General features: G+C 38.9%; 1 non-coding gene across 1 annotated transcript; it reads left to right on the forward strand.

Moving 5' to 3' along the window:
- The first annotated feature begins 12,380 nt into the window (after window positions 1-12,380).
- Window positions 12,381-12,487, forward strand: LOC148561538 (small nucleolar RNA R71). Its single transcript, XR_015887975.1, has one exon. It is a non-coding gene; the product is annotated as a small nucleolar RNA R71 (small nucleolar RNA).
- The last annotated feature ends 12,263 nt before the right edge of the window (window positions 12,488-24,750 follow it).

Here is a 24,750-nt window from a genome sequence, read left to right on the forward strand (position 1 = left end):
ATCCTATTTCTGATAGCCCCTGGGTGAGCCCCATCCAAGTTGTCCCCAAAAAGGGAGGCATGACAGTGGTTCATAATGAAAAAAATGAACTGGTTCCTACAAGAACAGTTACAGGGTGGCGCATGTGTATTGACTATAGAAGGCTCAATACAGCCACCAGAAAGGATCATTTTCCTTTACCATTCATAGACCAGATGCTAGAAAGACTAGCAGGTCATGATTATTACTAATTTTTGGATGGCTATTCAGGCTACAACCAAATTGTAGTAGATCCCCAGGATAAAGAGAAAACAGCATTCACATGTCCATCTGGAGTATTTGCCTACAGAAGAATGCCATTTGGGCTGTGTAATGCACCTGCAACCTTTCAGAGATGCATGCTCTCTATTTTCTCTGATATGGTAGAAAAATTTCTGGAAGTCTTCATGGATGACTTCTCAGTATATGGAGACTCATTCAGCTCCTGTCTTGATCACCTGACACTGGTTCTGAAAAGATGCCAAGAGACTAACCTGGTTTTAAACTGGGAAAAATGTCATTTTATGGTGACTGAAGGGATTGTCCTTGGGCACAAGATTTCAAACAAGGGAATAGAGGTGGATCAAGCTAAGGTAGAGGTAATTGAAAAATTACCACCACCTGCCAATGTTAAGGCAATCAGAAGCTTTCTGGGACATGCAGGATTCTATAGGAGGTTTATAAAGGATTTTTCAAAAATTGCAAAACCTCTGAGCAATCTGCTAGCTGCTTACATGCCATTTGTGTTTGACATAGAGTGTCTGCAGGCGTTTGAAACTCTGAAAGCTAAGCTGGTCACAGCACCAGTTATTTCTGCACCAGACTGGACATTACCATTTGAACTAATGTATGATGCCAGTGACCATGCCATTGGTGCAGTACTGGGACAGAGGCTTAACAAGCTTCTGCATGTCATTTATTATGCTAGTCGCATTTTAAATGATGCCCAGAAAAAGTACACAACCACAGAAAAAGAATTGCTTGCAGTGGTTTATGCCATTGACAAGTTTAGATCATACTTAGTAGGATCAAAAGTGATTGTGTATACTGACCATGCTGCTCTTAAATATCTACTCACAAAGCAGGATTCAAAACCCAGGCTCATAAGATGGGTGTTGCTTCTGCAAGAGTTTGATATAGAAATAAGAGACAGAAAAGGGACAGAGAATCAAGTAGCTGATCACCTGTCCCGGATAGAACCAGTAGCAGGAGCATCCTTCCCTCCTACTGAGATCTCTGAAACCTTTCCGGATGAGCAATTATTTGCTATTCAGGAGGCTCTGTGGTTTGCAGACATTGCAAACTATAAGACACAAGGTTCTCCTTCTGTAACCATGGAGAGGAAGCATGAAAAGCTTCTTTCAATACAGAGTCAAACAAAACCCCCACATTCAAACTCTAAGTTTGGTGTTGGGAGGCCACAACCAAACTCTAAGTTTGGTGTTGAGAGGCCCCAACCCTACTCTGATTATCTGTGAGGCTCCATGAGAGCTCACTGTCAAGCTGTTGACAATAAAGAAGCGTTTGTTGGGAGGCAACCCAATGTTATTTAACTATATCTATTTAGTTTGCATTGCTATTTTATGTTTTCTATAGCTTGATGATCATGTGAAGTCACAAAAACTACTGAAAAATCAAAAACATCATGAAAAATAACATTAAAAATAGCTCACTCTGGAGGAAGAGCTTACTGGCGTTTAAACGCCAGTAAGAAGCATCAGACTGGCATTTAACGCCAGAAAGAAGCATCAAGCTGGCATTAAACACTAGAAACAAGCACCAAGTAGGCGTTCAACGCCAAGAAAAGGGAAAAGCTGGCGTTTAACGCGAGAAACAAGCAGCAGTCTGGCGTTAAACGCCAGGATTGCACACTAAGGGCATTTTGTGTGCCTCAATGGAGCAGGGTTGCTAAGTCCTTGACCCCTCAGGATCTGTGGACCCTACAGGATCCCCACCTACCTCACCATTCCAATTCAAACCATTCCCCTCCCATACCCACCCATTCACATACCTCCTTCTCCTCCACTTCTCCTTCTACTCCCTTCTATCTTCTTTTGCTCGAGGACGAGCAAAACGTTTAAGTTTGGTGTGGAAAAAAAGTGCTGCTTTTTATTTTTTCATAACCATTTATGGCAACTAAGGCCGGAGAAACCTCTAGAAAGAGGAAAAGGAAGGTAGTTGCTTCCACCTCCGAGTCATGAGAGATGGAGAGGTTCATCTCAAGGGTCTATAGTTCAGTGGTAGAGCATTTGACTGCAGATCAAAGAGCTATGAGGAAGGAGCAACAAAGACAAGGAAGAGACATAGAGGAGCTCAAGAGCGCCATTGGTTCTTCAAGAAGAGGAAGACGCCACCCTCACTAAGGTGGACCTGTTCCTTAATCTCCTTGTTCTTATTTCTCTATTTTTCGTTTACTATGCTTTATGTTTATTTATGTTTGTGTCTTTATTACATGATCATTAGTGTCTAGTGTCTATGACTTAAAGATATGAATAAAATGTTTTCTAAAAAAGAAAAAGAAGTACATGAATTTTGAATTTTAAAACAGTTTAATTATTTTGATGTGGTGGCAATACTTTTTATTTTCTGAATGAATGCTTGAACAGTGCATATGTCTTTTGATACTGTTGTTTATGAATGTTAAATATGTTGGCTCTTGAAAGAATGATGAAAAGGAGAAATGTTATTGATAATCTGAAAAATCATAAAATTGATTCTTGAAGTAAGAAAAAGCAGTGAATACAAAAGCTTGCGGAAAAAAAAAAGAAAAGAAAAATGAAAAAAAAAAGAAAGAAAAAGAAAAAGCAAGCAGAAAAAGCCAAAAGCTCTTTAAACCAAAAGGCAAGAGCAAAAAGCCAATAGCCCTTAAAACCAAAAGGCAAGGGTAATAAAAAGAATCCAAGGCTTTGAGCATCAGTGGATAGGAGGGCCTAAAGGAATAAAATCCTGGCCTAAGCGACTAAACCAAGCTGTCCCTAACCATGTGCTTGTGGCGTGAATGTGTCAAGTGAAAACTTGAGACTAAGCGGTTAAAATCAAGGTCCAAAGAAAAAAAAAAAGAGTGTGCTTAAGAACCCTGGACACCTCTAATTGGGGACTTTAGCAAAGTTGAGTCACAATCTGAAAAGGTTCACCCAGTTATGTGTCTGTGGCATTTATGTATCCGGTGGTAATACTGGAAAACAAAGTGCTTAGGGCCACAGCCAAGACTCATAAAGTAGCTGTGTTCAAGAATCAACATACTAAACTAGGAGAATCAATAACACTATCTAAATTCTAAGTTCCTATAGATGCCAATCATTCTGAACTTCAAAGGATAAAGTGAGATGCCAAAACTATTCAAAAGGCAAAAAGCTAATAGCCCCACTCATCTAATTAAGACTGATCTTCATAGATGTTTTTGGAATTCATTGTGTATTCTCCTCTTTTTATCCTACTTTGTTTTTAGTTGCTTGGGGACAAGCAACAATTTAAGTTTGGTGTTGCGATGAGCGGATAATTTATACGCTTTTTGGCATTGTTTTTACATAATTTTTAGTATGATTTGATTAGTTTTTAGTATATTTTTATTAGTTTTTAAATAAAAATCACATTTCTGGACTTTACTATGAGTTTGTGTGTTTTTCTGTTATTCCAGGTATTTTCTAGCTGAAATTGAGGGACCTGATCAAAAATCTTATTCAGAGGCTGAAAAAGGACTGTAGATGCTGTTGGATTCTGACCTCCCTGTACTCAAAGTGGATTTTCTGGAGCTACAGAAATCCAAACGCACTCAATTGCGTTGGAAAGTAGACATCCAGGGCTTTCCAGCAATATATAATAGTCCATACTTTTCACGAGGATAGATGATGTAAACTGGCGTTCAACGCCAGTTCCATGTTGCATTCTTGCGTTAAACGCCAGAAACAGGTTACAAATTGGAGTTAAACACCAGAAACAGGTTACAACCTGGCGTTTAACTCTAGAAACAGCCTAGGCACGTGTAAAGCTCAAGTCTCAGCCCCAGCACATACCAAGTGGGCCCCAGAAGTGGATTTCTGCACTATCTATCTCAGTTTACTCATTTTCTATAAACCTAGGTTACTAGTTTAGTATTTAAACAACTTTTAGAGATTTATTTTGTACCTCATGATATTTTAGATCTGAACTTTGTACTCTTTGACGGCATGAGTCTCTAAACTCCATTGTTGGGGGTGAGGAGCTCTGCTGTGTCTCGATGAATTAAATGCAATTATTTCTGTTTTCTATTCAAACACGCTTGTTCTTATCTAAGATGTTCATTCGCACTTCAATATGATGAATGTGATGATCCGTGACACTCATCACCATTCTCAACCTATGAACGTGTGACTGACAACCACCTCCGTTCTACCTTCGATTGAATGAGTATCTCTTGGATTCCTTAATCAGAATCTTCGTGGTATAAGCTAGAATCCATTGGCAGCATTTTTGAGAATCTGGAAAGTCTAAACCTTGTCTGTGGTATTCCGAGTAGGATTCAGGGATTGAATGACTGTGACGAGCTTTAAACTCACAAGGGTTGGGCGTAGTGACAGACGCAAAAGGATCAACGGATCCTATTCCAGCATGAGTGAGAACCGACAGATGGTTAGCCGTGCGGTGACAGCGCACCTGGACCATTTTCACTGAGAGGACGGATGGTAGCCATTGACAACGGTGATCCACCAACACACAGTTTGCCATAGGAGGAACCGTGCGTGCGTGAAGAAGAAGACAGGGGGAAAGCAGAGGTTCAAAAGACAAAGCATCTCCAAAACTCCAACATATTCTCTATTACTGCATAACAAGCATTTATTTCATGCTCTTTTATTTTTCGCAATTCAAACTGATAATCATAATTAATCTCCTGACTAAGATTTACAAGGTAACCATAGATTGCTTCAAGCCAACAATCTCCGTGGGATCGACCCTTACTCACGTAAGGTATTACTTGGACGACCCAGTGCACTTGCTGGTTAGTTGTGCGAAGTTGTGAAAAGTGTGAATCATAATTTCGTGCACCATTGTTGTCCCTCCAATTCTGGTTAGAATTGTCCTGCCATCCATGGCTGTAATTGCCACCTTGATTGTACCCTTGGTTGGGGCAGTCATAGAAGTTATGAGTGGCTGCCACGGTGTTGTCTTCCTGCTGGAGCTACGGACATTCATCAGTATAATAGCTATAATCAGCACATACTCCGCAAACTCTCTGTGGGACTAACTGTTGGCTTTGCTGTGGTGGGGAAGGTTGAGCTTGCTGAACTTGTTGTTGATTCAATTGCATCTGCTTCAGCAAGTTGGTCATTTCACAGATACTCTGAGTTAGAGCAGCAGTCTTTCTGCTAGAGGATACTTCTGCAACGGCTTTTGAATGGCCTTATTTCTGCCTGTGATTCCGAGTGGATTCAGCTAAGTCGCTGATCAATTGTCATGCCTCATCAGTGATCTTGTACTTTTTCATAGACCCATTGCTAGCACTTTTCAATGTAGTCTTATCTTGGGGCTTCATGCCCTGTGTGACGTAACCGAGTAACACTATCTTGTCAATCATATGGTGGGGGCATGCTTCCAGAAGATTATTGAAGTGCTCCCAGTATTCATAGAGAGTCTCAGATTCATCCTGAACAATCATGGAAATATCTTGCCTCAGTTTATCAGTAACTTCAGCTGGAAAGAATTTTTCCAAGAATTCTCTTTTAAGTGTATCCCAGTCGGATACAGTTGCTGCGGGTTGAGTGTAGTACCACTCTCTTGCCTTTCCCTCAAGAGAAAACAGGAAAGCTTTCAGCAAAATTGAAGTTTCATCTGCACCATCACGCCTGACAGTAGAACAGGCTGCCTGAAAATCTCTCAGGTGCTTGATAGGCTCTTGAGCAGGTAAGCCATGAAACTTAGACATCAAATTGAGCAGTGCAGTCTTTATCTCAAAGTCTGTAGCCACCGCTGGGTGATGCGCTTGAAACGGTTGCATTGTAAAATCAGGGGCTCCAGCCTCCTGGATAGTAACTCTCCTAGGTGCTGCCATGTCACCTACACGTAAATCAACCGAATCAGTAGAACGGGGGCTGGTTTCTTCCTCAAATGACGGTTCAGATCTGCCCTCTGAGAGGACTAACCGACGCCGAGCTTGCCTTATTCGTGAAATAGTTCTTTCAATCTCAGGATCGAATACTGGCAAGCTTGGATCAGGAAGTGAACGCGTCATCTAGCGAAAGAAACAAGCAGCTCATTGTAGCAAGATAAAATAAAATGCAAATAAATAAATTCCAACCAATAACTTTAGCACTCTATTGCAACGCCCCGGCAACGGCGCCAAAAATTGACGTGGCGGAAATTGGTGAATTAAGAATAGTTATAAGATATGTGTTGCAAGTATAGTTCTTAACCAACCAGAAATCCACTTATCAATTTAGAAGGGTTGTCACAAAAATTAAAATTAAAATACTGGGAGTATGAATCCCAGGTCGTCTCCCAACGAGTTGCAGAAAGGTGTGCTATTTTATTAATCAGATGTTTTCAAAAAGAGTTTGAGTTGAATAAACAGGAAATTGAATTGGAGAAATTAAGTAATTTAAATAAAAGCCTTGACTGGGAGTAGATTAGTTGGAAGCCATATTCTTGTTGCAGTACTCTCAAGATTAATTGATAATTGAAGGTTGTTCTGTTTAGTTATCCCTTACTAGGTATGGGAAAGTCAAACAAGTTGGAATGCTGTTTCTATTCACAAGTCCCAATCCGCTTACTTGGAAGGACTGGCGTTGGTGACTAGAGAGCAATCCAACAATAAACCCGATTAAAATTTCTCCTTTGAGCATTCCAACTCAAGGGTTCCTTTCAATCAACTCCCCATCAAGTTAGGAAATTACTCGCTCATTGTGAATGTGGAATTCATAACATAGAAAAGAGAATTAAAGAAAGACATGATAAATAAAACTCAAAGGAATCAATTAAAAATAAAAGTAACTCTTGTATTAATAAATTCTAAAATAATCCAATAGTAAAATTGAGTAAATTAAAGGACATGGAAGTGTAAAGCCATGTAAAGAAAACGAACTAGAATGACGAAGTCTTGATGAGGTAATAACTCTTCTCAATATCCCAATGAAAAGAGCAAAATAAAATCCTAAAGACTATGAATGTGTAGAGAGAAAAACCTAGAGGAGGAGTAAAAACTAGATCTAAAACTAAAATTGTGTAGAATGAATGTTGTTGTTGGTTTCTGCATGTCCTCTGGCTCTAGTCTACTTTTTCGGGCCAAAAACTGGGTCAAAACAGGGCCCAAAATCGCCCCCAGCGATTCTGCAGATTATGCAGATCGGGCACGTCACGCGATCGCGTCATTCATGCGGCCGCGTCATTCGGCGTTTTGCTTTTCCACGCGGGCGCGTCGTCCACGCCTCCGCGTCACTTGTGCTATTCCAATCCGCGCGGTTGCGTGAGCATGCGGCCGCGTCACTGCGATTTCCTCTCTTTCGCGCGGTCGCGTGAGCCATGCGGCCGCATCGCTTCTCGCTGGTCATCTCCTCAATTTCTTGTGTTCCTTCCATTTTTGCAAGCTTTCTTTCCAATCTCCAACTCATTCAAGCCCTATACAGCCTGAAACACTTACCACACAGATCACGGCATCGAATGGAATAAAGGAGAATTAAAATGCGTAATTAAAAGTTTCTTAGGAAGCAAGTTTTTAATCATGTGATGATTTTAGGAAGGAAATATAAATGCATGCTAATCACATGAATAAGTGGGTAAAGATCATGATAAAACCACACAATTAAACACATTATAAACCAAATAATAGTGGTTTATCAACCTCCATATGACCCTAACCCTTATCCACCATACCAACCACCTTATGAACCATATGAACCATACATGGAACCACCACCATTCCAACACAATTACTCTCAAGAACCACCTCCATACCCTTACCAAAATGAACCACCTTCCAACTATAATGCCTTCCCTCCAAACAATGAACCCTCTCTTCCACCACCGCCCTCCGATGAAGCCTCCATGTTGGAATTGAGAGATCTTGAATCTCATATCTTAAGGCGACAAGAGGAGGAATAAAAGAAGTTTAAAGAACTAGGAGCCAAGATGGTTATCCTAGTGGAAGCCGTTAGCAATATGGCCTCCTCCCGACTAAGCCTAAGCAACCAAGGCACTCCCATTGACGAATGTGGAGAAGCAATTAAGGAGCCTCGTGAGGGATTGAGTTTAGAGCATCAAGGTGAAGAAGAGGAGTTGAAGCAAGGAGTGCAACAAGAGGAGGAAGTTAAGATAATTGAGCCGGAAGAAGTGGTTGAAGCCTTTGAAGAGGTTGATCAAGAGATAGATTCAATCATTGATGAATTCCTATCTACAATTGAATCCTCTCCAATTGGGTTTAACATAGAGGGTAAGGAAGAAGATGTACAACCTACCATGCCCTTGGTAAGAAATGAAGAAGAGATTGAATTAGAAGAGAGCTACCAAGAGGAGGAGGTTGAAATTGAAGAAGCTTATGAAGAGGTGGAGGTAGTCAAAGAAGAGCACAAGGGAGTGGAACTTGCAAGATCATTAGGACCACCCCTTCCTAAGTCACCATCCAATACAACATTCAAGTGGATAAAATTCTTATCTCTAATCTTTACTTTCCCACTTGAATATGATTTGATTGAAAATAATGGTCAACTTAGAGCTCTTTGTGGAGTTAAGAGTAAGAGAGAGTTGTGTAATGGTTGGAAACATCATTCTAGGTTCATTATGGTTGCTTGCTCAAAGTTTGATTGCAAGGTTTGGTGTAGAGCTAAATTGTATGGGTCTAGGAAGTTGTTTTGAGGTTTCTTTGAGAATTCCAAGGCTAAACCACCCAAGTGGAATCATGATGATCACTTTGAAGATGGGTGTCAAAACAAAGTGTGGGATCCCGGATCGCACAAGAAAAATCAACTTTGCTATAACACAGATGTCAATCACTATCTCAGTGAGCTCATCATTGTCTTGGCTTTTACTTATCCTTGCATGATAGCTAGGCTCACCAAAGTGTGGTGATTTCAGGTGAAGAGTTCTTATTATAGCATTTGGGCTGAAGTCTACCTCCTTTCCTCTTACATAGCTTTTGAAGGTTGGGGCCCTGGTTTTGTCTTCTCTGACCACATTTGCGTAGAACTCTTTGATGAGGTTTGCATTGATCTTCCCCTCTGGATTGGTGAGCAATTGCCACCCTCTTTCTTCAATCTTCTCCCGAATCTGTGGGCATTCGTCTTCGTTGATTTGGAAGGTTAACTCGGGCAGTATCTTTTTGAGCTTTATCCGCTCAAATTCTCGTTCATGGAAGGCAGTCTTGAATCTCTTCTCGTCGAAGGGAATGTTCTCCATTGGTTCCTTCCTCTTCTGCCTCTTGGAGTTTGATGATGCCATGAATGAAGTTAAAGCAAAAAGGGTGTAGTGAATGAAAGAGATGTGGGATTTAGAGAGTGGGAAGTTGAAGAATTGGTTGCTGTAAAGTGAAGTGCAAGGGGTATGAATTTCGAATGTGGAGATGATGTGGATTTGATTCACTTATATAGAGAAGTGATGAAGAGATGAAAGGTGTGGATTGATGGGGTTGGTGAATGATGAACGGATGGGGTTTTGTATGGAGTAAGCACGAGGATTCTCAACTTTATGACGGAGTTGGTTCACTTTCCAAGTTTGTTCTTCCTCCAATGTTGCATGGCAACCATTCCCAATGCATTCCCCCTTGAGGCACGTGTGTAGTACCCTCTTCATGAAGTGGCCGAACCTTTCCCATTAAATTGTCCAATCAATCTCTTTCAATGCTCCTTTCCTTTCCCTATAAAGATCAAAATAGAAAAGTCAGAAATATCACAAAAAGTAATCAATTTAAATTTTTACGGCTAGAATAATAAAGAGAAGAAAAGATTTTGTTTATTCATGAACTCCAACTAACTAACTAACTGTGTATCCTTATATGCACATTGGTGGCACCATGGGGTGACACCAAACTTAGTTTGGAGCACTGTGATGAAAAGTTCTGTTCAAAGCTCCAAGACTAGCATGCTCTCTGTTGCATTCATGCTTTCTTGATACGCTTTGAACACCAAACTTGTTCTTCACTATATACTGCAATATAAGGACTTCACCAGGTTTGGGTTGGAATTCATGAATATTGACTTATTCACTAGTAAAAGCTAATAAAACACGGGTTGCCTCCCATGAAGCGCTTCTTTAGCGTCACTAGCTTGACGTTTCTCCTTCATCAGGGAGGTTGATAATGCTTCAAGTCCTCCCCTCTTGCCTTGGATTTATATCCATTGGTTGTATCAATGATCTCTACATGTTCCAAGGAGAGGACTCTGTTGATAGTGAAGACCTTAGGTAACTGAGATGGTACAGTGGGGAGATTAGGGGGGATATCTGGGAAGTAAGCTGAAATCACTTTATCTCCTGGAGAGAAGTCTTCCGTAGGGATTTTCTTGTTCCTCCACCCCCTTGGTACCTTCTTCTTTGTCCCTTTTGATGCTGCCTTACTCTTGGCGACTTCATCTTCTAAGGGAATTTTGTTGTTGTCTTCACATGCCTCTGGTGGTTTAGGTTCCTCCAGCTTCTCCTTGAGCTGTGACAATTACTGTTTGCCTTGTTCATCATTTAGTGAGGTTCTCAGATTTGTTGGTTATGCTTCAGTGCTTGTTTCCTTTGTCAGCATCTCATTATGATCATTGCTTGGTTCTTTGTTTTCTTGGTCAGCTTCTTGTGAGAGTTTGAAGACATTGAAGCTGAGTTGTTCATCATGGATCCTCAATATTAGCTCCCCTCACTCCACATCTATGAGTGCTTTGGCTGTAGCTAGGAATGGTCTTCCCAATATGATTGGGTGAGTGTGACTCTCTTCCATGTCCAAGATGACAAAGTCTGTGGGAAGAAAGTATTTCCCCACTTTTACCAACACGTTTTCCACCACTCCTATTGCTTGTTTTTGAGTTTTGTCTGCCAGCCTGATAACTACATCTGTGGGCATTATCTCATTGATCTTCAGCCTCTTCACCAGGGATAAGGGCATTAAGTTGATGCTTGCTCCCAAATCGCAGAGTGCTCTATCAAACATTGTTTCTCCTATGGCACAGGGGACATGAAAACTCCCTGGATCTTTTCTTTTCGTTGGTAACTGCGGTTGAATGAGGGCACTGCATTCCTTGTTCATTACTATAGTTTGCCCTCCCTTGAGTGAGCTTTTCCTGGGAAGCAGCTCCTTCATATACTTGATGTACGCAGGCATTTGTTGGATAGTCTTGATGAATGGTATATTCACATGCAGAGATGCAAACAAGTCCAGAAATCTTGAGTATATTCTCTTTTCCACAGCACCATTGAGCAGCTGGGGAAAAAGTGCATAGAGTCTCAGCAGCTCCTGTCTTGAGATTTCTGGTTCATGGTATTCTTTTTCCTCTTTCTCTGTCGAGGTATCTTCAGGTTGTTCTGACAGTTTGCTTGGCTTGTCCTCAGTCTCCTTATCACTTACAGTGACCATCTTGCAATCTTCCCATCTTACCTTTTTTGTTTCACCTCTCGGATTCTTCTCTGTGTCACTTGAAAATCCATCTGTGGGTTTGGGAATTTGCTCAGAGAGATACCTCACTTGAGATTCCAACCTCTTGATTGTGTCTCCTTGGTTCTTGAAGCTGGCTCGCACTTCCTCCTTGAACACCTTGTTGTCTTGAATCTCCTTGCTTATGCCTTCAAGTAGATTCGCAATCCTTGAGATTCTTTCATCAAATGATGATAGGTCAGGCTGAGTAGGGTTATTCTGGCCTTGATATGAATATGGGGAGGTGTTGTTATGGGGGTGTTGATATGCTCTAGATGTGAAGTGTTGGTGGGCTGCATTGTTTGGATTTGGGTGTTTTTGATCAAGGCTTTGGTCTTGTTGATTTCCCCACCCAAAGTTTGGGTGATTCCTCCATCCAGGGTTGTAAGTCTTGGAGTATGGATCATGGTTTTGCCTAGGTGAATTCCCAATGTAGTTGGCTTGCTCCTGATTACCCTCTGCTTCTTCGTTCACTCCTTCTTGGGTTGTTGATGAAGTGGAGATTGCTGCTACTTGGTTCCTCTCCATCTTCTTGGTGAGGTCAGCCAGCTGCTGGGTAATGAGCTTGTTTTGGGCCAACAGAGCATCTACATTGTTTAGCTCCATTACTCCTCTTGTGTTCCCTCTTTCAGAAGCATAGAAGTAGTCGTTCTCTGCTACTGTTTCAATGACATCTTTGGCTTCCTCAATGGTCTTCTTCTAGTTCAAAGATCCTCCGGATGAATGGTCCACGGCCTTCTTTGACTCATAAGAGAGCCCTTCATAGAAAATGTGCAGCTGCACCCATTCATTGAACATATCTGGTGGGCACCTCCTTGTTAGGTCTTTAAACCTCTCCCATGCTTCATATAGAGTCTCACCATCTTGTTGCCTGAAAGTTTGGACCTCAGCTCTCAGCCTATTAATTCGTTGAGGAGGGTAAAATCTTGCTAAGAATTTATTCACCACGTCTTCCCAAGTTGTCAAGCTTTCCCTTGGGAAAGACTCCAGCCACTTGGCTGCCTTATCCTTGAGTGAGAATGGAAATAAGAGCAGTCTATAGGCGTCAGGATGAACACCATTAGACTTCACTGTGTCACATATTCTCAGGAAGGTAGTTAAATGTTGATTTGGGTCCTCTTGGACACTCCCTCCGAACGAACAGTTGTTCTGAACAAGGGTGATGAGCTGTGGCTTCAGTTCAAAATTGTTGGCATGGATGGTTGGCTTTTGAATGCTACTTCCACAGTTTCCTGGGTTTGGATTGATGTAAGAGCCTAAAACTCTTCTATCCTCCCCATCATGATTTGCTCGACCTCCTCTGCCATGGTTGTGAGCCTCTTCTTTATGATGGTTTTCCATGTTTTCTTCCATGTTTGGTTCAAAGTATTCCTCAAAGTATTCCTCCTCTTCTTCAGCACCAACTACACATTTTTCTCTTGCTTCCCTCCTTAGTCTAAGGAAGGTTCTCTCAGGTTCAGAATCAAAGGAAGTTGAAGCCCCGCTTCTTCTCCCTGTCATACAATCAACAAGTACAAGCAAAGAGCATAGGTGCAGAAAGTATATCTGTCAGAATTACTGTTAGTGTGAGTGATGCAATATATCAAACAGTTAGTGGGTTAGTGATATGAATAGTATATAACAAAGAAAAAGTAAGGGGGAAGGGAAGAAATTAACTAAAACAGAAAGTAAATGACTCAAACAGAAATTTAAATCAAACAAAAATAAAATGCTCACTCTAGTTATCCTCCAATCTAATCGTTGTTGATGCACAATCAATCCCCGGCAACGGCGCCATAAACTTGATGCACGGAAAACTTGTCTCGCAACAAATTTCCTTCGGCAAGTGTACCGAATTTGTCGTCAAGTAAAAACTCACAATAGAGTGAGGTCGAATCCCACAAGGATTGATTGATCAAGCAACTTTAATTAGAGGAATGTTCTAGTTGAGCGAATCCAGAATTTGAGTTGAGAATTGCAGAAAATAAAATGGCGGGAAGGAAATGGACAGAAAAGTAAATGTTAGAATTAAAGAGCTAAAAGTAAATGACTGAAAATAAATTGCAAAATTGTAAATGGAAATGGGGGAATTGCTCATAAAAGTAAATAACAGAAATTAAAGAGAATGGGTAAGATCAGAAATGGGGAGTTCATTGGGCTTAGGAGTTGTTGCATTCTCCGGATCAATTTCATTTTCATCTCTTCCTCAATCAATGCACTCACTGATCTCCTTGGCAATCTTAAGTGATTGAATTACAATTTCTTGTAATTCAATCTCTCAAATCTTGATCAACAGCCAATTCCTTGGTCAATTGCTCATGAGAAGAGATGAAGTATGGTCACTGATTATACCACATGCATTTCCCAAACCAAGTGTTGAGAGGATTTTAGTCACATATCCATCCAAACCCAATTTGGTCCAGCATGAGAAAGTATTTCTAGCTTGATCTCTTCATTCCTCTTTCAAGGTTCAGAAAAGATCCAAGTATGAATAGCTTCTTTTCCAAGATAGCTACCCAATTGGATGAAGATCGAAAGCTTTCAAGTAAAATCAAGAGAAAAGATAGAGGAAGAATAATGAAAACTAGTATTGATCCATCAAATTACAACAGAGCTCCCTAACCCAATGAAAGGGGTTTAGTTGTTCATAGCTCTGGAAAATGAAAACAAAGATGGAGAATACATGATGAAAACTAGAAGTGCAGAGAAAGTAAATACAGAGAGTAGTTCTATGCCAAGAGGCTCCCTCTATTTTCCAACTCCCAAAATAATTCAATGCTACTCCTATATATACTACTCTTCTGTTCTTCTAGTTGATTCTTCAAGTCTTGGGCCTTTGGATCTTGAGTTTGAAGCAATTTTCTTCTTCATTGGGCTTAGCTTTTACTTGTAGAGAGAAAGTATGAAGTGGGCAGGGACTTTGGCTCAGGATGTTAGTGGTGTTAACATTCAGTGAAAATATGGGTTCGACAACGTTAGTGACAATCACCTTTTTCACTAACGTTCCTCACCAAAGTTAAAAGCCACGTTAACTTCATCGTTAGTGGCACAAACGTTGCCACTAACGTTGCCCCTTTATCCTTCGCACACGTTATTGGGACTCAACTTTCCCAATAACGTTGAGAAATCTCCCCCTTCCCTACGTTAGAGTCCACGTTAACTTAGTTAACGTGGCTCTTTTAACGTAGGCATGCCAACCTTCGAGAACGTTAGTGACACTTACCATTGTCACTAACGTTCTAAATTGCCCCTATTTTCCACGTTAGAGTCCACGTTAACTAGGTTAACGTGGCCTCTAACGTGGCCTTGCTAGCCATCTCCAACAATAGTGACAAAGTTGAGTGTCACTAACATTGGCTCATCATTCCCTTATCCACGTTAGCTTCCATGTTAACTAAGTTAACGTGGGAGTTAACGTGGCTCATGGTGGCATGTGTGGCTCCTTCCAACGTTAGTGACAATGTTGGGTGTCACTAACGTTGGCGATCACCTTCCTTCTTCACGTTAGCTTCCACGTTAACTAAGTTAATGTGGGAGTCAACGTGGCTTATTGGGGGTTTGTGTGCTTCCAACGTTAGTGACAATGTTGGGTGTCACTAACGTTGTAGATCATCTTCTTTCTTCACGTTAGCTTCCACGTTAACTAGGTTAACGTGGCTTAATGTGCTTTGGCCAACGTTAGTGACAATGTTGAGTGTCACTAATATTGGCTCCCCCCCCCTTTCTTCTTAACGTTAGAGGCCACGTTAACTAAGTTAACGTGGACTCTAACGTGGCCACTCATGATCTTGGTCCAACGTTAGTGATAATGTTAAGTGTCACTAACGTTGGCTCCATTTCTTTACTTCCACGTTAGAGTTCACGTTAACTTAGTTAACGTGACTCTTAACGTAGGCAATGATAGCTTCGAGAGCGTTATTGGCAATCACTTTTCTCATTAACTTTGCAAGTTACTCCCATTCCACGTTAGTGTTAACGTTAGTGTAACTAACGTAGCCACTAATGTGGTTCTTCTTTGCTTCCTTTGTCCTGAAATCAAGCAATAAAGTGCATCAAGTTCTAGTCCAAGTCATGGGAAATGCAACATCCAATTTGTCCTTAAATTCATGCAAAATCCTCATGAAATCATGTGAAGTGCACAATGTATGCTTGAATCAAGATGTAAGTGAATATCTACCCAAAACTAGCTTATTTCCTAAGGAAATGCATGAAACTACCCTAAAAACAGTAAAAAAAAGGTCAGTGAAACTGGCCAAAATGCCCTGGCATCAAAAATAAAAGAACATACATATATAAAAAAATATATAAAAAAAAAGAGAAAAATAAATTAAAAAAAAGGTGACAAAAATGCCCCAAAGTAAAGTTCAATAAAAATCAATGCATATGGAATGTTAATTAAAGAGAATGCATGAGTATGTGAAAAAGTGAGAATCATAGGTAGCTAGGTTGTGTATTAGAATTGCATAGGTTGTTATATGTGTTTAGTGAGAGCTTAGGCTAATCAAAGATACAAATTTCAAGCTCACTTGACCATATGCATCCCTACCTTGCCCCTAGCCCCATTACAACCTATGAATAAGTCCTCATGATGAATGTATGCATGCATTGAATAATTGTTGATTGTTAGAAGAAAAACAAATCTTGGAAAGCATGATTAGAGGAGAATTGAGTGATTCGATCCTATACACTTGAGCAACTAGAGCGGATATACATCCGGTGAGGGTTCGATGCTCAAATTCCTTGTTCCCGGCTTTCATGAGCTTTCTTCTTGCAAGTCTATTTGAACTTCATTTTGATATTCAAATTGGTAGGATTCATGAGTTATCATAATACTTAGCCCTAATTGATATATATTCTTGGAGATTGATTTATTTTTAACCAAGTAGGTAGAATCATATTGCATTTAGTTGCATGCATGTAGATAGGTTTATATAGTTTATTTGCATTGAATAAATGTTCATACCCTTTTCTTGTCCTTCTTTGTTCTTAGTATGAGGACATGCTTGGTTTAAGTGTGGGGAGATTTGATAAACCCCAATTTTATGGTTTATATTGTGCTTAATTTGGGGGATTTTATCAACTTTTCTCACATTTATTCAATGAAATAGCATGGTTTTGCAATTCTCCGTTGATTTGTGCTTAAATGTGAAAACATGCTTTTTAGGCCTTAAAATAGCTAAATTTAATTCACTTTAATTTTATTCGATGCCTTGATATGTTTGTTAAGTGATTTCAGGTTCATAAGGCTAGTATTGGATGGAAGAAGTGAGGAGAAAAGTATGCAAAGTGGGAGAACTCATGAAGAAATAAAGGAACCATAAAGCTGTCAAGCCTGACCTCTTTGCACTCAAACGACCATAACTTGAGCTACAGAGGTCCAAATGAAGCGGTTCTAGTTGTGTTGGAAAGCTAACATCCGGGGCCTCGAAATGATATAATATTTGCCATATATTTCTTCACTTTCAGGGGCGTACACGCCCTATATACGCGTGCATGCCGATGACTATGTTGAGGATATGGCTCATAGGTGTATGGTGGTGGTTCTTGGAAGTCACAAGGGGATTCACCATAACCATAGGGTTGGTATACATCATAGAATAGCTCTTCCTCATAGTGCATTGGTGGAGGTTTTTGCCAAGAGGATTGATCATATACATATGGCTCCTCCCACCTTTGGTTATCCCATCCTTGATGCACATCTTCATTGAAGTTCCCATTTCCTACAACATAGTTGTAATCACACTCATAACCAAAGTGAGAATTTATAGTGAAAAAGTGAAAATAAGAAACAAAAGCTAACAAGAAATAATGAAACAAAGTCCTAAAACTAGCAAAAACTAACAAGCAATTTAAAAATCAAGCTATTCACAATATTCACATATATACAATAACCAATAACATAACACCATTTCAACTCCCCGGCAACGGCGCCATTTTGATGAACAAACTTTTGTGTGGTCTAGAATTCCACTAATGAATTCTCGTTGTAAAGTATAGTTTCTAAACCAAACAATAGTCCTTTCATACAAAAATTTGTTTGTCACAACTACAAACCCCTAAATTTTATAAACCGAAGTATTTAAACTTCGGGTCGTTCTCCCTAGGAATTGCAATAAAGTGCCTTGTTATTGGTTATGGAGTATGTTTTGGGGTTTTTGAGATGATGGACAAGAAATATAAATGGCAAAGGAAATAAACTAACAAAAAGTTTTTGGCAAGGTTAGGTGGTCAAGGATCTCTATCCTAATCACTAACCACAACATGAGAATTGGCAAGGATCAATCCCACTAAGTTAACCCCTAACTAATAGTAGAGGAAAGTCAACTAAGCTATATCAATCCAAGTCCATAAGTCCTAGTTCTAAACCTAATCAATTGGTGAGATCTAGCATTAATGGCTCCCAATCGTCAATCACTTGGACATTAGTGACTCAAGAGTTCCTAAGTTACCTTCCCAAGCCAAGAGCACAAAATTCTACTCTAAGATCCAACCAAGTATTTTATCAGACACTTGGAAGGCATAAAAGTTATGGTCAAAGTTTATATCATTTCGAAGCCCTGGATGTTAGCTTTCCAACGCAACTAGAACTGCCTCATTTAGACCTCTGTAGCTCAAGTTATGGTCGATTGAGTGCGAAGAGATCGGACTTGACAACTTTACGGTTCCTTCATTTCTTCATGAGTTCTCTCACTTTGCATGCTTTTCTCCTCACTTTTTCCATCCAATACTTGCCCTATGAACCTGAAATCACTCAACAAATACATCAAGGCATCGAATGGAATTAAAGTGAATTGAATTTAGCTATTTTAAGGCCTAAAAAACATGTTTTCACAATTAAGCACAAATCAAGGGAGAATTGCAAAACCATGCTATTTCATTGAATAAATGTGGAAAAAGGTGATAAAATCCCCCCAAATTAAGCACAAGATAAACCACAGAATTGGGGTTTATCATAGCTCGCACGTGACTTCATTAAATTGAAAATACTGGGGGCGATTTCTGGGCTTCCCAGCTCAAATCCAACTCAATTCTGAGCCTATTACTTGCATAATTCAAGAGGAGTCAAGAGGGGAAAGCACATAGTTTAGTTTTTATCATGCTTTAGTTAGTTTCTAGAGAAAGAAGCTCTCTCTTCTCTCTAGAATTAGGTTAGATGTAGATTAGGATTTCTTAGATCTAGGTTTGATTCTTGCTTTGATCTACTTTTCCTTTCCAATTCCTTGTTCCTCTACCTTTGCTTTCTTAGTTTAGCATTTTAATCCTTGTAATTATATACTTTATTGTTGATACATGATGAATGAATTTTTGGTAGTATAGAATTTCACAAATGAATTCTCATTGCCAGTATAGTTTCTAAACCAACAAATAATCCTCTCATGCAAAAAATTGTTTATCACAAGTACAAACCCCAATAAAAATAACCGAAGTATTCAAAACACGGGTCATCTCTCAAAGGAATTTCAAGGAAGTGTTATTGTTATTGGTTATGGAACAAGTATTTTTTGGGGTTTTGAATAAGGGTCAAGAAATGTAAATAGCAAAAGAAGTAAACTAATAACTAAGAAAGCTCTTGGCAAGGAATGAGAATTAGAAGTCATATCCTCATTATCATCATCAATTTTGATGAGAATTGTCTATTGCTCCACTTAGTCAACCTCTAACTACGAAGGAAAGTCAAGTATAGATAATCAACTTGAGTCCACAAGCCCTAGTCAAATCCTAAGGAAAGACTAGAGTTAGTGTCATTCAAATCAATTAGCAATTTCTAAATATCAATCAATAAAAGAGTTTGATAAGTCAAGAGTCTCTAATTACCCAACCCAAGCCAAGAGGAGAAGAGTCTACTCTAACATCCTTCCAAGCATTTTGTCAAACACTTGGAAGGCACAAAAGGAAAGCAAGGTAAAATTGCAAGAAGTATAAATCTACAACTACTAATTGCAAGGAATTAACAACAACAAAGAAAATCAACAATAAAAGAAATCAAACATAAATTGCATTAAAGAAAAATAGAAGAAACAAGAGTGTATCAACAACAAAGTAAACAATTACAAGGATTAAAATGCTAAACTAAGAAAGCAAAGGTAAAGGAACAAGGAATTGGAAAGGAAAAGTAAATGAAAGCAAGAATTAAACCTAGATCTAAGAAATCCTAATCTACATCTAACTTAATTCTAGAGAGAAGAGAGAGCTTCTCTCTCTAGAAACTAACTAAAGCATGATGAAAACTAAACTATGTGCTTTTCCCCCTTGACTCCTCTTGAAGTCTGCATGTAATAGGCTTAGAATTGAGTTGGATTTGGGCCTGGGAAGCCCAAAAATCATCCCCAACATTTTCACTTTAATAAAGTCACGTGCGAGCTACGACGCGTACGTGTGGGTCACGCGTACGCGTCGCTTGGCATTTTACGTTCCACGCGTACGCGTCATGTCACGCGTACGCATCGCCATGCGACTCCATATTCACGCGTGCGCGTAAGTGATGAGCGGACTCTTGACGGTTTAGAATTTAACTAATGAAGTCTCGTTGTAAAGTATCGTTTCCAAACCAATCAATAATCCTTTCATGCAAAAATTTAGGTTATCACAAGTAACAAACCCCAATGAAAAATAATCGAAGTATTTAGACTCCAGGTCGTCTCACAAAGAGTTACAATGAAGTGGTCAATTATTGGCTATGAAGATGCAAGGGGGGGTTTGGTTGATAAGAGGACAAGAAAATAAATGGCAAGAAAAGTAAAGAGAGCAATTAAAGAAAGCAAGTAATAAAGAGAGACATTCATGGCAATGGATTGAGATCATAGGCTTTCTATCCTAGTCATGCATGATTAATTCATCTTATTTAGTTAACTCACACATCGGGAGAATGTAAAACAAGACTAATTAATAATGTCACAAATATAAACAAGAATTTATCTCATTACGTCATCTCCAACAAATAGGGAGAAAGTCTAACGAGACTAGCTAATCTCAATCCAAAAGTCCTAATCAACTTACTAATTAAAATAGCAAAAGATTAGCGTCAATGGAAACAATATTCCAAAAGTCCTAATCAACTCACTAATTTAATTAGCAAAAGGTTAGCGTCAATGGAAACAATACTAGCTAACAACTCTAGATCACCAACATAAGTTGGTTTTCATGACTCAAGATTACCCAATCACTCTTTCCAAGCCAAGAATGCTCAAAATCTACTCTAACATCCTTCCAAGAATTTTATCAAACACTTGGAAGGCATAAAAGGAAAGCATAATAAAAGTGAAAGAATAATAAAATCTACCAACTACAATTTGCAAGAAAAGTAAATCAACAACTCAATTCATCAATGAAAAGACATCAAACATTAAATTGCATTAAAAGTAAATGGAACTCCAACAAGGGTTCATCAACATAAAAGTAACAAAATAAAGGAAATGAACAAGAGAAACTAAGAAGATTAGAGTAATAGCAACAAGAAATTAAAAGGAAAGCTAAATCAAAACAAGAATTAAATGTTGGATTTAAGAAAATTAAACCTAAACTACCCTAAATTCTAGAGAGAAGAGAGAGCTTCTTTCTCTAGAATTCTACCCTAAAACATGATGAAAACTAAAACTACGACTACTTGGTTCCTTCCCCCTTCAATCCTTGGGTTCAATAGCATCAGAAATGGGTTGGATTGGGCCCAAAAGGAGCTGCAAAATCGCTGGGGGCGATTTCATTAAAGTGGGCCACGGACAGCATCGGCGCGCGCGCGCAAAGTGCACGTGCGCGCCCCTGAACGTGAAGCAACATATGGTAAAATTTATATCATTTCGAAGCTCCAGATGTTAGCTTTCTAACGCAACTGGAACCGCCTCATTTGGACCTTTGTAGCTCAAGTTATGGTCATTTGAGTGCAAAGAGGTCAGGCTTGACAGCTTTACGGTTCCTTCATTTCTTCATGAGTTCTCCCACTTTACATGCTTTTCTCCTCACTTTTTTCATCCAATACTTGCCTTATGAACCTGAAATTACTCAACAAACATATCAAGGCATCGAATGGAATTAAAGTGAATTAAAATCACCAATTTTAGGGCCTAAAAAGCATGTTTTCACATTTAAGCACAATTCAAGGGAGAATTACAAAACCATGCTATTTCATTGAATAAATGTGAGAAAAGGTGATAAAATCCCCCAAAATAAGCACAAGATAAACCACAAAATCGGAGTTTATCAAATCTCCCCACACTTAAACCAAGCATGTCCTCATGCCAAGAATAAAGAAGGACAAGAAAAGGGTATGAACATTTATTCAATGCAAATAAACTATGTGCAACCTATCCACATGCATGCAACTAAATGCAAAATGATTCTACCTACTTGGTTAAAAGTAAATCAATCTCCAAGAACATATATAAGCAAGTAGGACAAAGGTCATATGATGACTCACAAACTCTACCAATTCAAATATCAAAATGAAGTTCAAATAGACTTGCAAGAAGAAAGCTCATGAAAGCCGGGAACAAGGAATTGGGCATCGAACCCTCACCGGAAGTGTATCCGCTCTAATCGCTCAAGTGTATAGGATCGATCACTCAATTCTCTTATACTCATGCTTTCCATGATTTGTTTTTCATCTAACAATCAACAATTATTCAATGCATGCATACATTCATCATGAGGTCTTGTTCATAGGTTGTAATGGGGCTAGGGTCAAGGTAGGACGCATATGGTCAAGTGAGCTTGAAATTTGTATCTTTGATTAGCCTAAGCTCTCACCTAACACATATGACAACCTATACAATTCTAATACACAACCTAGCTACCCATGATTCCTACTTTTTTCACATACTCATGCATTCTTTTTAATTCACATTCCATATGCATTGATTTTTATTGAACTTTACTTTGGGGCATTTTTGTCCCCTTTTTATTGCATTCTTTTTCTATATATTTTTCTTTTTTTTCTATTTTTTTATAGATTTTTTTTATCAATTTTTTTTAGTATATACAAACGTATCAATGCATATGGTTTTACATATAGTGCATGAATATGTACCCAATTCCCAATATTTTTAACAAAAATAAAAATTACACTTTTACCTCAACCAATGTCCCAAGTTTCCCATACCCAAATGATAAACACTCTTACTAGCCTAAGCTAATCAAAGATCCAAATTAAAGACATTTATTATTTTTCACTTAGGGGTAGTGATGTGCTAAGATTAAGAACAAACGGGATTAAATAGGCTCAAATTTGGCTAACAATGGTTGATAAAAGGTAGACTATTTGGGAAAGTGAGCTAAATGAAATGATGGCCTCAATCATATAAATGCATGTATACATGGAATAATGGACATAAAGAATCAAACAAATCAAAAATTACAATCATAGAAAGAGAATAATGCACACAAGAATGAAAATAAGTGGTTATAAGATGTAACCACACCATAAGGCTCAAAACTCACATGCTTGTGTTCTTAACTCAAAAACCATGTTCCAAAATAAATTCTTCAAGCAAGTTCAAAAAAAAATTTTTTTTTTTCAAATTGGTAGGGTGCCCTAAAAACCATTTTCTTGGAAAAGAAATCATCACCCTAACCAAGTAGTCCTAACATAAAAAGAAGTGGTAAAATATGTACAAATTCTAACTAGCATGCAACCTATCATGCAATGCAACAACTAACTAACAAAGACAAAAATTAAGAATGGTGTTGAAAAAGGAAGTTGTTACCCATGGAAGTCGGTCGGACGACCTCCCCACACTTAGAAATTTGCACCGTCCTCGGTGCATGCAAAGAAGAGCAAGGTGGACGGGTTGCTACATTTGATGAGCTCCTTCAAAAGGTTGTGCGGGTGAACTTGTTTGTTGTCCCATTTAGACGCTTTTCCATCCCTTTCCTTCTTGGTAGCCAACCTAAAAGGAAAGAGAAAGAAAGGAAATTAAGCCTACAACAAAGATATCAAAGCAATATAACATAGGCGGGGGCTAATGCCAAATAAGAGTAAGGTTCTCACTACATGTTAGCTACGCATGTAAGTGAGAAAGCAATATAGGCAAGGGGTATATAACCTAATACCTGATCCAAGAATAAAGTCAAAGCATAGGCAAATGACATGAAGAGCATGTTGCATCAAGCTTAAACAAGAAATAGTGGGTTATGAAAAACATGCAAGCTCATATCAATACACAAAGGATACAAGGATCATCAAGGGTTAAGCATTGAATTAAAAATTTCATCACCCAACAATATCAAACAAGTTAAGTAGCACCAAGATTAACCAAGAAATTCTCAACAATTGAGTAAGAAAATTCAACACCATTATTAAAATAAGAACTTAGAAAAGAAAATATGAACAAGCTATAAAAACAAAATTAAAATGCAATGAATGAAAATAGGCAAATGCAATAAAAGAAATTGGAAGAGAAGAGAAAAAAAAATTCTTTTTTTTTAAATTTTATTTATTTATATATATATATATATTATTTATTTATTTATTTATTTATTTTTTTTAAGAAAAAAAAAATTTTTTTTTAAGAGAGGAAGAAAAAGAAAAGAAAAAAAATAGAAAGAAAGAAGAAGAGAAGGAGAAAAGAGAAAGGAGGAAAACAGGGTGCAAATCCGTGCATGTGCACCATGCGTGCTTAAGCACGGATGCAGCAGGTACTATCCGCGCGCGCGCCATGCGTGCTTACGCGCGGATGCGACAGGGACAATCGGCGCGCGCGCGCCATGCGTGCTTACGCACGGATCGCCTGGCACAAAGTAGGCATAAAGTGGGCACAACTCTCTGGTTTTTGTACCAGGAGTGTGATTTGCACCACCCGCGCGCGCGCGCACTGCGCGCTTGGGCGCGAAATTCCCATTTTTTTTTTAAAGAAGCACAAACACAGAATTTAATATTCTCCTAATCTATAAACATTCTAAAGCAAGCAAAATTCAATTTTAACAACAAATCTTTTTGGTTTTTTTTTGAAAAATATTCAAATACACTAAAAACAAAACTTATACTACAAGCAAAATGCAATCTAACTACAACTACTCTAATCAAAGCATGAATGCAACAAACAACCTATCAATAAAAGCAAAATGCATAAGAGTATAGAAAATAACAAAAACTACCTACAATGGCAACTCCAATCACTTATTAACCAAATTTAAAAGAGAGTGGAAAGAGTTTACCATGGTGGGGTGTCTCCCACCTAGCACTTTTAGTTTAA

This window comes from Arachis ipaensis, chromosome B6, assembly GCF_059453495.1.
Source record: "Arachis ipaensis isolate K30076 ecotype BB chromosome B6, ASM5945349v1, whole genome shotgun sequence".
Lineage (NCBI taxonomy): Eukaryota > Viridiplantae > Streptophyta > Magnoliopsida > Fabales > Fabaceae > Arachis > Arachis ipaensis.